Consider the following 14,891-nt stretch of genomic DNA (forward strand, 5'->3'; position numbering starts at 1 on the left):
ACAATTGCGTGTATTTTTAAATATAATTCCTTGTATTGTTACTATGACACGTATTAACCTTCGAAAGTTAAAAAAGGAAAGAACTACGTACTTGAACATCAAATTCTCCCCCCCCCCCATCCCAAAAGGTAAAACTTTGTGGTCAGTAAAGCAAATGCAACATTTTTTCTTGTTTTAAGAGTATCTCGTTCGTTCAGTACATGTAAATGAGCAAGTGATAAAAGAGTCGTTGCCTGTTCTCTGCTACACACACCCACACACTCACACACACGTACACACGTGTGCGCACTTTTTCACACACACACACACACACACATTGAGCACGATCGAAGTAATGAAATTTCCCGCGCATTTGCGCTGGTGGACGGGGCAGAGAAACAGGTGGTGAAGAAAACGAGAGAAGAGAACACGCCGGGAATGGGACGAACAGGCAAGGGGAGAAGAGAAAAGGGGGGGGGGGGGGAGCAGTGGGCCAGCAGGGTGGCTGGGGAGGGACACTGGCATCCTCGACGATCTCGTTCTGGTCGCCCCTGACTTTCTTCGGGACACGATGCGAAGCACGCTCTCAATTATCTCTCCGTCCCTTGCTCCTCTCGCTCTGTTTCCCTCCCTCTCTCTCTCTCTCTCTCTCTCTCTCTCTCTCTCTCTCTGGCCCGTTTCGCCACTCGCGTCTCGATCCGGCTAAACGGCCACTTCTTGGTCCGGTCCGGCCCGGGCCGCTTTGCTCAGCCACTCAGTGACACGCCGGGCGACACCTGCGGAGAAACTTAAACAGGCGTCCGAAACTTTGTCCTATCGTGATTCGCGCGCGCCTGCCGCCGCCAAGCCCGGGGCTCGGAGTTGTCGGCCCGACACTTTCGGCCACTTCATTTTCGCAGGGCAGCAGCAGCAGCCCCCCAAGCAGTGACGAGTTGGCTGTCGGTCCACACGAAAAGTCGGAGGAGGATCGGGGCGAGGGGGCTGTTGACTGTAGGCTGGGCGAGCTGCAAGACACGCAAAGGCCAGGGACCTAGGGACCTCTGCGCGGTGGTTTTTCTCCACCGTCAGCCAATGCTGCAGCTGTGGTGTCGCTTCTGCAAGCATCTCCCTCCCTCTCATCACCTCCCCCTCCCCAATCTGAGCAAAAACAAACGCGCGGCGCGTCGGTCCGACAACGTGATGGATGACTTGATTAAACGGAGTAATGAGCGGCCCAAAACACGCCCCGCCGTCACGCGGCGCGCATTAAATTAAAACGCAACATCTGCCATCGCCCGGCCACCGCCGCCTTTTACAAGTACAAATTTATCACTTTGGAAGTTCCTCGCGGCGGAGCGGCGGGCTCTCGTGGGGGCGGCGCGGCAGACTGCCGCTGGGAGTCTTGTTTCCATCCCTCTTGATGAGAGACGAGAGAAGGGGGAAACCGGGGGAAACGAAAATAAAAGGAGTGCGAATAATTCATAATTCCGTATCGCTCCCCCCCCCCCCCCAAAACCAGCCCTTTCGCCTGTTTCTCTGTCTCACCCCCCCCCTCCCCCCTTTAACGGCACGACTTTCGGCGAGCATCCTAAGGGCGTAAGTGCGTTATTCGGCCGAGCAACAGCTGGCGGCTGAGATTGTGCTGCCGCTGCACAGAAGGGCGGGACGGCCTGACCGGACCAGATCGGGACCTGATACCTAGCATCACTGCCACCTGATCCTGCTGTAGTGATGCGGCCGCGGCCATCCTGTGCATGGGCACGTATTTCCTTCATTTTCCCTTGCTTGCTGTGATTGCCCTTTACGTTGCATTGATAGTACACTGTTACAAAAAACCACAGTAATAGGTACAGGAAACTATTTGTCATACACTTGCTTAACATGTCTGTGGTCAAACCGTACCTCCTACAGAAGAGGTACAGGATGCACCGTGCCAAAACCGTAAAACATACAGAATAGGGACAGCAGCACGACGTGTGCCTGCAGAAGTGGCGTATCTGTGAAGAGGCGCGCATCACTGGCGGATCTGCGCCGGCCCGGCCAACACTGGCGGATCTGGGAAGGGACAGTCATCACAGGCGTATCTGCGTTCGGCTGATCTGCACAGCCAACTTTGGAGGCCTATTGCTCATCGTAGGTATGTCGTATAGTATTGAGTGATATCAAAACGCAATCACGAGGATACAAACATTGCAATGAGACATCAGTCAATACTGTACGACATGCCTACGAGGAGCAATAGGCCTCCGAAGTTGACTGAGCAGATCAGCCGAACGCAGATACGCCTGTGATGACCGTCCCTTCCCAGATCCGCCAGTGTTGGCCGGGCCGGCGCAGATCCGCCAGTGTTGCGCGCCTCTTCACAGATACGCCACTCCTGCAGGCACACGTCGAGCACCGTTTCAAAACTGTAGTCATGATGTTGCTGTACCCTTACAGTATATCTACAGGTATGCTGTTTGTAATTTGTTTGTATGAGGATTAGGTCAGGAATTGTCCGCCAATTTCAATGTTCAAAAATATTTGTATTCTTAGGGACTGAGACTGGCAGGGCGCTGCACGGCTGGACCGCGGTACCTGTGGCGTCTGACTTATCTGGCGTGACGTATCATCAGCGAGAGCTAACTAGCGAGTCAATCGCCAGGCCAGTGACGCTCTGGGTATGGTACAGAACAAAGATGTTGTTTTGTGGCTACGGTTTGCTTGTAGCATACCCAATGCGGCAAAATATGGCGTACGGTTCCGTACTGTGACAAACCGTAGACAAAATACTGTAGTATCTGCTGTAGTTGGGTACGGTTGTTAAAAATATATTTTTAACAGTGTAGTGTGCCAGCTGGTAATATCAGAGAAAGCGAGAAAGCGATGGGGAGGGGGGAGGGGGGGGGAGGTTGCGCCATTCGAAAGGTCAAGTCAAGCACGGCTCCACGCCCCGGCTTAACCTCTCTTACGTGAATCTCATTTACAACGCCGTAATACAGGGCGCAGAGCCAAAAGGCTAAGGGGCTACAACACGTATTGTTATTTAGCAGGGCATTTGGCACGTTTCGACTCACGACTTTGTGTGTGCGGGCAAGGGAGAAAGAGAGAGAAACTTCTTCTTCCTATCCACCAAAAAAAAAAAAAAAAATACTTCGACCAAGGGCATTTCATTTTGGATTGTTTGCGACTACTCTATATTTTCTCTTTCGTGACTGCACGTTGTCCACGAAATTGAAATAAAACGGGGCTATTAATAACATCCTTTGATGTATATCCAGCGAGCCTTTATCACAAATCGGAGCACGCGTTACGGTGTAAATAGAACGGGAAAAAAGCAAAGATTTTGATTTTGATATGCACTGACAAAGTAATTCGTTGAGTTGTGTTTGAGTTGTTTAGCATCACGACTCATGTCACGATGCTCCTGCGAGTATTACTGTTATTTGCCTTTATTTGTAGATAAAAACAAGATAAGATTTTTGAACAGCACAATGTACTATGTCTGCAAAAAAATTAAGAACCAAAAACACAAGGGAGAAGTAGAACACAAAATAATTTAGTGCTTAAGGAATAACTCGTATTTCAACTCTAATTATCGCCCTGATTGTAGTGGGAGCATCAAGAAAACTAGTCCGTCACCTGTGGTTACGGAATTGCTGACATTTGCCAATACAGGGTCTCATAGCGCCTGATAGGTAGGCAACATCTTGCCTATAGGGCATGCATGTACTGCGGGATGGCCTACCCAAAGACTCGCAGGCGCCGGGCTATCGAAATGTTCCGAATGATCACTTTCCAGACACACTAAACTTCGTTTTTATATGCCTCCTCACGATAATAGTATTTCAAAATGTGACAATCCCGCACATGGTCAGATTTGCTCGCCCTAATGCCGCCTAATGGACTAGCATGATAAACCTACAAACAGAGGCACGTTTTGAATTTTGTTTGGTGCTTTCAAATTTTGCTTACATCACTGAAAACAACTCCATTTTTTACATAAAATGTCCACGAACATTACTTCATACAAACTGAATCAGGATCTAAATTCTACAGCACTGATTGTACTACTTGTTCTCTCCGGCAAAACGTATTTTACGAGGTATTTTAGCACAGTAAAATCCCACCAAGATTTTAATTGAAAGCTTACTGAATATAGTACGCATGCTACGCATGCTATGCAAGCGTTTTTAATACCTGTAAAAAAATCTTCAAACTGGCGTATAAACAAAGCGCAGCACGCACACAGAAATCAGCTGCGAACAAGAAAGTCTGTAAGATTTTAGCACGCGGTGTTGGCAAAGAACGAATAAAAAAACAGAGGGAAACATGAGACAGAGAGATGAGCAAGACTGATCCGAATCAGAGCGACGTCATGCTCCACAGGGTAAACGGGCCCCTCCCCATAAAGTATGTAGCACGTCCGTTTGCGTGACGGCGCAGCGCGTGCACGTCGCAGCGCCCACTTCCCCCGTCCCCACTTCCCCCGCCTTCTCTCCCCTTCTTACTTTCACTCCCTCCCCCACATCCGGCCCGTCCTCCACCTCCTCCAGCTGGCGGGGAAACGATGCCGCAGAACGTGCGAGCAGGCTTGCGTGTGCCGAGGGGTTAGAGAGACAGAGAGAGGGGGGAGCGAGAAATATGATGTGGCGGAGGGACGATCATACACGAGCAAAGGAAGAGAAAGAGTTGGTTGGGGGTGAAATATTACTTTGAGAAGTAAAGTGCAGGCATTATGTTGAATTAGTAAAAGTAAATTACCTGCACCTAGGAAATCTGGAAAATTCTTTGGGGTAGCGGGCTGTTCCAAAACCACGCGATTTTATGGAGAGGTAATCCACACGTGTCCAAAAAGTATCATGATGATTATTTGCTTCAATTTACGATATTTGTACCCCGGGTTAAAACTATCAAAGGTTCCCTATCGAGGGGCCACAACTCGCGTAATCCTGTATACAAATGAGGGTGTAACCCTTATGTAAACCTCATGAATTCCTCGTAATTCTTGACCAAATTTTAGACCATTATCACTAGATTTCACCTTATTGTCTAAATTTAATGGTTTTAGAGCCAGGAATCCAACAAAATTCATGAGTAATCCCTCAAAATTCACGTGTAATCCACGTAATCACGTAATCCTGTGTACATCCTTAACCGGAAGTAGTGGCCCCCTCGTTCCCTATAAACTGTAAAAATAGTTGAATGACCGCATTTCTTTTGGTATCCCATAATATTTACCAACAGAAAGGTCACGTAGATTGTGAACAACCTCCTACTCTTCCAACGTTGGTGGCGAGTGGCGTCCCACCACACGAGTGCGGGTCCCGCGCCCCAATCAATGCCGAGTACACCTGTGTCACGTCACTGCGCCTTATCGGCGGCGCGTGCAAGAAAGGTAGCGTCGCTCCGGGACAGGAAGCGCGCTCGCCGCTCGCTGCCGCGGAGTCGCTGAGGGATTGGATGGGGCTGCTACTGGTGGGCGGCGGCTGCCCTCGGGACAGATCTGCCGCACGTGCAACGCCTCACCCCGAGAGAGGGAGGGCTGCAAACGCCCACCTGGGAGGACGGGCTCGGGTGTTGGCCTCGGCTGGACGGCGAGTCAGCCTCCCCCCGCGCGGATCAGAAGGGAGGACCAGATCTCCATCAGTCACCTCCTCTGCTGATGCGTTGGGAATGGCAAAGCAGACAGCGGCGCACAAAATGCACGGACAGGAAAAGATCATGCAGAGGGCATGGAGGAGGAGTGTTATGCAATTTGTGCGACGTCACAGTCCTGTCCGCTGTTAAAACTTGTACATTGTTTAGGACACTGATGTCGCATTAAATTTCATCTGACTTCATAATTTGTTGTACTTGGTCTCGCTGTGTCACGTCGGCATGTTTTAACCAAAGTGACAGCTGGTTTTACGTGTTTACTAAGTCAGCAGATTGCATGGTATGAAGGGCGGCCAATAGGTTTGGGTTGGTTGGGTTGGGTAGGATTGGGCAAATGAAATCCACTCCGTTCTCTTAACAGAGGAAGATACAATGTAACAGATTTATGCTTTGACAGTTCTGAAATGTTGTTTTGATACAAAAGCACTTTAAGAAGGTTACAGTTCAGTGTTTTAATGAAACTTGCTTGAAAGATCCATTTTGGGAGTGTACGAGACTGCGAGCTATGGGGCAGCGGTTACGAGGCATGAGCAGGAGGGGGAGGGAAGCAGAGGGAGAGAAAACACTAAACTCATCCCCCGCCGCGACAAGGTGCGAGATGTATCAATATTTATGAGGGCGGTGGTCGCCCGCCCCTCGTCCCTCCTCTCTGCTCGCCTATTTGGCCGTCCGTTGAGCCCGCCACTGCAGCGGGGTTCACCAAGACCAGGACCCTCTTCATCTCGTTGAAACGCGCGTCGAGGGGCCCTTCATTCTGCTGCGCTCCCCGCCAGATTTGATGCAGGGGAAAAAATGTCCACTCCCCCGTGCGACCACCCAAGAATATTGCTGTACTTTTCTAGTGCAGGTGTACTCGGGTGGACAGCCCACACAGAATATGGCACAACTCAGAGATAAGGTACACACATCAAAGGGATTGCATACTTACAAGAGAAATCAGTATCTTCCAAGAGTACATGTATATTACAATAACAAAACAATACAGCATGTTTGAGAGTGTGTCTTTGCCAACGAGAGACGAGAGAACTACACTGGAGTAGTGTGGTCCGTACTGCCACCGCTAGTTCTGCGTACATACCACAATGTCTGTCGTGCGTGCCGCGAGAGGTTCTCCTTCTTCTTCATGGGGTGCGGGAGCCACAGCCAAGCGGCCGCCGGCCCCCCAGGTAATATCCGGAGGGACCACCACGCCACGCCCCGCCCCGCCAAGCAGGCAGGCAATTTATGAAGGTTCCCGGGCCCTCTGCTCTCTATTTATGCTTGGTCCTCACGGCGGAACGCCAGAGCCAAGCTGGTCGCGTTGCATTGACAGCACAGTCGTTCTGCCACTCGCTATATCATGTCACCAACAACAAATATGATCTGCAACAACGCTTATGCAAACTGATGGTCAGTTGTCGCTCAACAGCTCAGTTTTTGTCTTCTACTGCACACTTGAATTTCATTCGCGTCAAGAAAAGGGGTACAACTAACGTCGTTCCTGCACTTCATGGTAAAAACGTATCTGATCTTGCAAGGAATAGTGGAAAGCTTTACAACATTTTAAGTGAACTAATTAGATTTTGAAGAGATCATATCGAAAAAAGTTTGAAGATATGCTCAAAATCTGATGGGTTTCGCAAACTTATGGGAGTTCCCCAAACTATTCCCCTTATCCTCCAAAAATCAGACATATGTACTCGGTATTTTAGTTGTGATTTAAAATTAATTGGTTCTACGTTTTGGTCTAGTTGCAGGTGGGTTTGTGGACGAGTGGAGGTAGCGCAGCTGGTCTGACTTGCACCATACCCTTGGCGTATTAATTATTAAATTTGGAGCGGCTCGACGACGGCATTCAGAGCGCGCAGCTAAATGTGCAGCCACCGCAGAATCAGAATGCGGGGTGGGGCTCCCCGGGCTAGCGCCGGAGCCGCTCTCGCTGGACCAAACACAACAAACACTACACACAGGTAAAACTGACTCGTGTGTGCGTTCATTAGTGCATATTTATTTAAGCACTGTAATTTCAAAGAACAATTTAAAGATCTACTTTAACTGGTTTTCCATTTGCAACGTCATTTTTACGGGTGTAACCAAACAGTCTACGTTAGTCGGTCCTTTTACAGTTTCCTCGCAAGTCGTCGGGTTTGGGTACGTGTGTGTGTGTGTGTGTGTGTGTGTGCGCGCGCGCGCGCGTATGCGTTGGTGGTGTCACTGTTAGAGGACAGGAACAGCACAGCACTTCTCCCTCCACCCGACATGGGATCCTGGATTACGGACTGATCTCTCACCTGCCGGACCAGCTCTCTGCTGTGGCGCAGCGGAGCACTACTATGCTGTGGTGCTGCACCCCCTCTACCTCTCTATCTATCTCTCTCTGCTCGACCCAAGCCAGGGTCGACAGTAAAACGTCCGACCATTCCCACTGTGGCAATGCGCGTTTCTCATTCCGTATTCATAAAACTGGGTACAAAACGTCGACCGCCCACTAAAACTCCACTTGAGGGAGGTCGAAATCACACCTATAAAGCGGATGCGGGCCCACCTCCACCATCCCCTTTTTCCTCGCCTCCGAACAACAACAACAACAGGACCGTGGGTGGCGATGAAGGCCGAGCTGACGACGCAGGCGCCACTGACAGCTGAAACAGGTATCGGGGGAAGCGGACCGTAAAAATTGAGCAGGTGGGGGGAAGAGGGAGGGGGGGGGGGATATAAATATGAAGCCCTTCCTGTCATGAGGAAGGCAAAGTGAGTGGGGAGGGTATAACCCTCAAACGCAACGGGTCACTCACCCCCGCCCGCCCACACACCGCCAGTTCACACAAACGCGAAGCGTGACAGGAAAGGATAGAAAAAAAAGTGACATCTAAATAATCATGATTCAGTCAGTTTAGCGCGCTCAACGCCGCATAATACTACAGCACGTATAACAGGGCGTGCCATACCAATTGCCATCACGGTGTGTGTGTGTGTGCGCGCGTGTGTGAGCGTGCGTTCCCAACGAGCCCCCTTACGACCACGACACAGCTTGTCAGCCTCGGGGGTGGCGCGGCGTCAGTCAGGCGGCGCAGTCTGGTCCGAAACACATAACGCACGCTGCACGTCTGGCGCACAAGCATTTCAACCCCCCTCCCACCCTCCTCCCCGCCCTCTCCTCGCCAAGCCGTGCTCACCCTCGCCATGCTAATTAAGGAGACGCATCGAAAGTCCTCCCCGCAGCGTAGAGACCCCAATTAGCGGATGAGCAGAACGGGCCCCAATTTTAACACGCAGCATTGCGAGAGGTGGGCTTGGAGTGGAGTTGGACCGGCACCGGCACGTGGTGGCGCGGACCTGGCCAGGCCCTGGCCGGACGGATGGTCGGGTCCCTCTCGTTAAGAACCCCCGCCGCCGCGGCGTTGAAGAACAGGGCGACACACCGCCTGCTTTTCATTACCACCATGTTCACCCCCTTCATCTCTTTTCTCTCTTTATAAACATTCTCCCCGGACATTTCTTTTTCGCCGCAAAAATTTTAAAGCGCTACAATAGAGTCGCCCTTGACTTCCCCCGCGGAGTCCGCCGCCCGGGGCTCCCCCAAGTGGGCCGTGGTATGGACGCAGCCGGAGGCCTCAGGCTTTTGGCATCACCGCCCTATTATATTTTTCCAGGTGCTCGAGCGAGCTTCCACGCCGCGTGCCCCCTCTCCCTGCCTTTTGTTCACTCCCGTCCCGCGTCCTGCAAACACCCGGCGAATAACAATTGTTCCGCTGCGATGATTCCGCCGTCGTGCGCACCTTCAGACTCTGCCGCGCCCCTCGTCCCACCCGCAGCGGGTCAGCAGCAGCTGCGCGGCTGCGCAGCTGGCACGGGCACCTTCAGACTGTGCCACGCCTTCTGTCCCACCTGCCAGCACCTGCTGCTGTTGACTCGCAGCTGCGCAGCTACCGTGCACAACTTTGGATTCCTTTGCGTCTTCTTACGTCCCAACCGCTGCGTGCGTGATGGACTCACACCTCTACAGCTGCCGTGGACACCTTTGGACTCTGTTGCGCCTTCTGTCACGCTCGCTGTGGGCTCCCAACAGCGCAGCTGATATGGACACCTTTGGACTTCGTCCGCGCACTCTGTCCCACCCGCTGTGGGTTTGCAGCTGCCGCCGCGCTATTGCGTTTTTTACGAGCAGCTGGGCCGCTGCTCTGGGGCCTCCGCGTTCGAATAACGTTTCAGCCAACATGTTTAATCTCCATCCCTCGCACCGGTGTGCGCGCCGCGGCCGCTGTTGGGGCTGATACAAGCAGAGCACTCTCCCGAACGCAGCCCAGCAGAGTCCAGCGCAGCGAGCCCGCGTTTTTCGGGTTAATGAGAGAATGAGGAGAAAAGCAGGCTTTAGGACTTGCCACGTCCCCAAGGTCCCACCCTCCCACCACCCCCTTCCCTTCGCAACCCTCTCAGACGCCGCCCCGGCTAACCGTCCCCAGCTTACTACACTCGGCGGACACTGAGGAGCTCATACCCTCTGTCCCCGACCAGCCTCCCCCTCCTCCTTCCCCTTCCCAGATGACCCCGCCGAGACAGCAATGTGCCGAATCCCCCGTCCAACAACGGCTGTATAACCCCGGTATGACCCTCCACCCCCACCCTTACCAACCCAGCGACAACAAAAGGGTCTCGCAACGGAGGGGGGAGCGCAGAGGGTTCAAGTACCGCGATTTGTGTTAAAGAGACAGCACACAAGAATCTTTCAAATTTATATTTTTCTTAGATGGTACCTTACGACACCAACACTAAACACACGTCGATAATGTTGCGTGAGGGTGTTAGCTACTACTTTACACTTGAACCTTGGGGAAAAGGAGAACCGCTCGCTAGAGCGGCATATTGGGTATTAAAGGTGTAGGGGAACCGTGGTTGGGTGGGTGGGTAAGTAAGTGAAAGTGAGTGAACATTTCTGGATATCCTGTCAAATTTAAGCACCCCCTAGGTCTAAAATTTTGTATTTAGCCCCTAAAAAACGTTTTCAATTATGGGATGAAATTAGAATAGAAAGCTACTAATAAACTTCTATTATCTGCTTTTACGATCGATTCTTGATTGAGATTTTAGCATGTCAGTGTCTCCAGCCGCCGTAAATAAGGTCCCATAAGGATGCTGGAATTACGCAATACTTTTTACTTTATTTATCTGAAGTCGATTGGGCGGAGGAAAGAAAAACCAGACTTGAAATACAGTCGGCCGATTCCCATCGCGAGATATAGCTTCAATTAACGGAGCACGCGGGGACGTCGCGCCGAGACATTCTTCTTCTTTCTTTCTTTCTCTTCTTTTTCTTACTCTCTCTCTTCCCCTTCTCTCTATCTCTCTCTCTCCCTCTATCTCTCTTGACGGGGTCGTCGCGTCGGCGGAGTTCGTGAACAAACCAATAACCTTGGCATTATTTTCAATAACAAAGCCGCTATAATGGTTGACCTTAATTTGGCGAGTCCATCCCCCGTCCCCGCTGCTGGGTTCCACGCAAAAGACGGCAAAGCAGTGGAAGGGCCGAACCAATAAATACGGAGGAGAACGGGGAGACCGTGACCATAAGGCTACATTTTAAGGACTGTGTGTTCTCAAGGTTTGAGTATAGCTGCCGTGTCGCGCCCCGAACTAATACAAATATATTACTGACCACCTAAAGAATAAATGCTTTACGACCACGCTCCCACCACGCCATCTGCAAGGAGTATCCACCATAAGGGTGCAAGCGCTCCCCGGTGTAGTTGCAGGAGATGTGCCCCGGCGCGAGACCTGAGAGTGGGATGAGCGAGAACTCTCTCGGAAGCGGCGGGCTTTTCCAAGTTTGCACAGCGCTGCGCAAAGCTGATGGCGGGGCCGGGCTCGACCCATCACAGCAGCGGCACCCAGCTCGCGCCCGCCCGGTCAAGCCATGCAAAGCAAGGCAGCAGAAAGAAAATGCTAGTCTCCAAAAATTTGAAAAACAAAAACAAAACAAGGTTCCATTACGAGTTGTACTCGAGGGGGCCTCCACTTCAATTTAGGATGTACACAGGATTACGTGATTACAGGGATTACACGTGAATTTTGAGGGATTACACATGAATTTTGTTGAAATTCTGGTTCTAAAACCATTAAATTTGGACAATAAGGTGGAATTGAGAGATATTGGTTTAAAATTTGGTGAAGTATTAAACGGAATATATAAGGATTACATAGGGATTGCACCCTCATCTGTACACAGGATTACGCGAGTGGTGGCCCCCTCGGTTGTACTCAACAAATAAAAGCGCGTGAAGTCCAAAAGATGAGGAGTGTTTTAAGCTATTTTGGGCACATATTACACACTCTTCTGTGTGCCCATGTAAGTGTTATAACTACTTCAATAGGTAAGGGACAATTTTCTCTCGTTCATAATCTAGAATAGAATTTGCGGTTTCTGAATGTCAGCACGCCCACGCTGCAGAAATCCTTGTGATCATGTATTTATTGGTGGTGCAGACACGGAGGGCAGGATTAGATTTCGATTAGCTCATGTTTAAGTCAGAATGATGACCGCGGCAAAAAATTGGGTTCGGATGGCGCGTGGGCGTGGTGCAAAAAAAAAAAAAAAAAAAGAAAAATGGGCAAAACAGTGAGCACGGCTCAGGGACGTAAAAGCCGCATTTCTGAAATTTCGCCAACGGGAAAAACGGGACCGACACCAGCAGCAGCAGAGCGTCGGGGACTCATTAAACTGGGTCGACAGGCACGAGAGAGCGCGAGAGGGGGAGAGAGAGCGCCGTGGAGGGCACGAGGGTGCAGGCCAGGGCGGGAAGGGGGGGGGGGGGGGGGGGGGGGGGGGGGGGGGGGGGGGGGGGGGGGGGGGGGGGGGGGGGGGGGGGGGGGGGGGGCTGGAGAGAGAGAGAGAGGAAGGGGTAGAAAGAGACTCGACGCCGCATTGCGTTTGGGGGACGAGGGCGGCCCAGGGGCGGGCCGGGGGGCAGGCCGCGGGGAAACGGCAGGGGGCAGAGGACCGGCCGCACCATTAAAATCGCTTGTTTGCCTCCTGCGTGACATCGCTTCCAATCAGAGGGCGGCCCGACGGAGTCCGGAGGCTCCGGGGCCAAACTTTTAAGTTTGTCCTAGCAGGACGAGCCAGGGGGGTATACCGCTACGTGAAGGCGGAGGTGGGGTAGGGGCGCACGGGAAGGGCGCGCAGGCAGGCTGAAAGCGGTGGGGGGGGAGGGGGGTTTAGGCCAAAGCACACAATTGGGATGAAAATCTCGTAAGTGTGTGCATGCGTGTGTGTGTGTGTGTGTGCGTGCGTGTGTGCGTGTGTGTGTGTGTGTGCGTGTGTCGCGTGGACCCTGTCCGGCTTGGGGTAGATTAAGGCTGCTCGGTGGCGCAGGATGTTTCGGGGAAGGGGAGGGTGGGTCGGAAGAGGCACCTGCTGGACGGCGGCAGTGCCGCGACGCCCATTTCCTCGGCTTCCTTCCTCCTCCATGCCGCTTATGCCGTTTAGGTTCTACCCTTCCTCGTGTTCAACCCATCATTTCATTCCTGAACGCACGGTCGCGGTCTTCCGGGCGAAGTTTACCTTGCCCCGACAAAGATGATGGTCCGGCAAGGCCAGGGACCCACACCCACAGCGGTCCCGCCACCCCAGCCCTCGCCACAACATGCCAGCGCCAAGTTACGGCCGCAGCGGTACGACGTGTCGCCGAGTTTTCGCGTTTCGCACCTGGGCGACCACCACGCCACGCCACCTCGCCCACACATACCTGGCACCAGAGCCCCACTACGCCCGGCCCAGCCCCACCATGCCCCCTACCACAGGCCTCACCTATTTATGAATTCCTTGCCGCTCGTTTAGACCTTGAAATTCCAGGGCCCCAGCCGCAAAACGCTGTCCAGCGGCGGGGCGGGGGAGTGGGGCCGGGCCGGGCAGAAAGGGTATGGGCGAGGGTCACTCGGAGTCCAGAGGATTCCAAAGCAAAAGTTAATTGTACAGAGGAGGGTGCGTGCTGGCCGATGTGGGCGCCAGCAAGCTGATGGGGGCTCACGCTCCACGACGTCATCATCGGTCGCACGAGGAGATCTGGGTTGTGTTGTAGCAGGCATTGCCCCGTAAATCATCCAAGTTTGACGAAACACACGGGAAACGCAAAACGCAGGAAAAGTGGGTCAGGCGCGCCCGGAGCTATCCGTCCCGAGCGGAACGGCCGTGGAGGCTCGTGGAGGCTTCACTGGAACACAAGGGCCCTCGCCTAAATGAAGTGGAGCAGCGCACGCCTCAACACTCGGCGCCTTGCTCGATCCAGCCCCTCGGCAGGACGTAGGGTGTATCAGAGCACACAGGGAGTGAAGCTTACACTAGACTACAGCATGAAACATAGCGAGCATTGTGAGTGAACCCCATTGTTGTTATTCCTCGGAAAGCAATCTCAGCGATTTGTGCTCGGATTTTTAAGTCCCGTAAACAACCTACCCTAACAGAAAACGAAGTCCCTACTTTGTCCCTCTCATGTTCCAAAGTTGTCCCTCAATTTTGGGGGGACTAAAACGGGATTTCAAGCGTATCTTAATTCCTCAGAAATCCCTTTCAAGTGAAATCCCTCCGAAGTCCCTTTGCTCGGTGATTTTACATTTTGTATCATTCACAGAACATAGTGAAGGAGACTTCCTAGGCAATTTTTAACACGTCAGGCGACATCAGAGGGCCCGTATCTATACTATGTATATGTATATAGGCACCTATTGTTAGTATTTTCAGACATGTTAGAGCTCTCTAACGGCCTGGAGCAAAGATTGGTTCAGAGCGTCGGCGGAACTTCCGCGGGATTTCAAACGCCCAGGGAATATGAAATCCCTAAGTCCTTTTTTGCTCCCTTTAGGAACTTCCAAGGGACTACGAAAAGGGACATCTGAGGGATTTCAAAAAAAGGACTTCGGAGGGTGGTCGTTTTCTGTTAGGGTAGTGCTGATCCGAAAACCGTCTATACTTTTAAACGAGGGTGTTGAAATAATGCACTGGATTACGAGAGAACGTAGTAAACGAAGTAGTAGTCTCCCTACGGTACGCACCCCGTGCAGCCCCTCTCCACCTCCACCACTCTCCCCTCTACCGCCACCACACGCGGTGTGTCATAATAAGGAAAAGAGGAAGTTTAGTTTCAACGACTTTGTTGGGCAATCAGTACGCATTGCCCCCGGTATTGCCATCAAAAGTTTTGTCGAGTAATGCGAAAGGCGCACAAGCAAATGCACTATGGACACAAAGAGACGGCGGGAGCGAGCGGGCGGACAGAGAGAGAGAGAGAGAGAGAGAGAGAGAGAGAGAGAGAGAGAGAGAGAGA

General features: G+C 52.1%; 1 protein-coding gene across 1 annotated transcript in view; it reads right to left on the reverse strand.

The window, feature by feature from the left end:
• The window catches only part of LOC113204397 (hemicentin-2-like), a 159,124-nt gene that overhangs the window by 56,297 nt on the left and 87,936 nt on the right, over positions 1 to 14,891 (reverse strand). The window lies entirely within an intron of this gene.

This window comes from Frankliniella occidentalis, unplaced genomic scaffold, assembly GCF_000697945.3.
Source record: "Frankliniella occidentalis isolate FOCC.00 unplaced genomic scaffold, Focc_3.1 Scaffold90, whole genome shotgun sequence".
NCBI lineage: Eukaryota > Metazoa > Arthropoda > Insecta > Thysanoptera > Thripidae > Frankliniella > Frankliniella occidentalis.